Below are 1595 nucleotides of genomic sequence, written 5' to 3'. Positions count from 1 at the left end.
TCTATATAGACACAGTAACAGGCTGATCTCTCCTTCTTTTCCCCACATTTCCCCCTTTTCTTTTCAACAAAACTACCATTGTCATTACGATACCGAGATTACATACTTCACAAGGTAATCGAATATCATAAAGCAAGTGGAGGCAGGATGAGTTCACAGGACGGTGTTAAAATTGAAATTAAAATTGCCAACGAAATTTTTGGGCACGCATAGTCATTGATAACATTTTATCAGGAAATAGGGTTTGAGAGAAGACAACCTGACTGGCCAAAATTTATTAGGTGGGAATTTCCTCATCCTAATAAGCCTGGGAGCACTACAGGAGGCCGGGGCTTATTTCATCCCTTCGGCTTCAACCGTAAAAGGCGGCACGACTCCAAGGGGGTCGTTTATAGGCCTACCCTCAGAGCGCATTCTCTTTCTCAGGGATATTCCTTGCTGAGAAAAAGAATTCAGCGATATCTCTCCTACTTGTGTGCAAAAGGAGAAAAGATATGGCTCTGTTCCGTCCGGCTCACCGGCGGCCAGTTCAAGGTTACCTCCCTTGTTTCCTGAACACCGCTGTTATCCCGCTCTTTTTTCCAGATGCCCAGTTTTCGTATTGTTTAAACACACGTCCTCTACAAACAATTTGTGTAGTTAAGGCAATCATCACAGGGTCCTGAGGTGACATATATCCTCCACAGCGTACAAAGAAAATGATGGGATTAAGAGATTACAGTAAAGACATAAGAAATTACAAAAGTATAAATTTTGGAGAACTAATAAAATGTCCGTGAAATCTTCATATGTTATGTTTTTCTGCTGTGGCTTCAGCCAGTCCCTCAGTTCAAGGTCCCTGACTTTCCGCAACATTCTCCCTCCCTTTCCCTCTATATAAATGTGCCATGGCGATGAAGGCTTGTTCGTTCTCTCGATTTTGGCGCAGGATTCTTCGACTGGTCCGGCACACTAAAAACAAACCGATTAAACAGAGACACATAATTCCAAAATTTACTGCAGTAGAGTTTCCAATAGACTTAATCCAAGTCGTGGGGTTTAATTCATAAAGATTTTTTGCCACTTGATCTAACGCCTCAGCTCCAGGCACAATATTTAAGTGACTCTGAGAGGCTTCAAAAATTTGTTCTTTTAATTTAGAAATGTCTAAAGTGAGATTATCTTCTCTTCCCTGTAAATGGCGTCTTACCATGTCCCAGTGATGTCTAGACTCATTATAAACTTGGGGTGTAATACAAAAATCTGACGTATTCCAGTCACACTGTAACTGGAAACGATGTTCCAAGCTCATGAGCCTATCTCCCATCCAAATGACAGTTTGTCTAAGGTCATTAATTTGATTAGCCAATTTTTGATCGATACCAGATTGTGAATTCCACAACCTTGTGGAATTCTTTTGCCAATTGTCAACAAAGCTTACTGTCTGCACAGAAGAGTGCAATGCGACTCCTGCCACAGCGGCTGTAGCTGTGACTGCAATTAATCCCATAATCACTGCAATTAAAGTAAAAATGAATCTTTTGGATCTATTTAAAATGCCTTTTAATACTTCAGTCAAAATATGAATGGATGGCGAGGCCTCCCATGGTCGATCC

General features: G+C 41.1%; 1 pseudogene; it reads right to left on the bottom strand.

Annotated features, from left to right (window-relative positions):
* Window positions 1–843: 843 nt before the first annotated feature.
* LOC131382740 (endogenous retrovirus group K member 8 Gag polyprotein-like) overlaps window positions 844–1595 on the bottom strand; it is a 6745-nt pseudogene continuing 5993 nt past the window's right edge.

This window comes from Hylobates moloch, unplaced genomic scaffold, assembly GCF_009828535.3.
Source record: "Hylobates moloch isolate HMO894 unplaced genomic scaffold, HMol_V3 SCAFFOLD_2808, whole genome shotgun sequence".
Classification (NCBI taxonomy): Eukaryota; Metazoa; Chordata; class Mammalia; order Primates; family Hylobatidae; genus Hylobates; species Hylobates moloch.
This window is presented reverse-complemented; position numbering and strand designations above follow the sequence as displayed.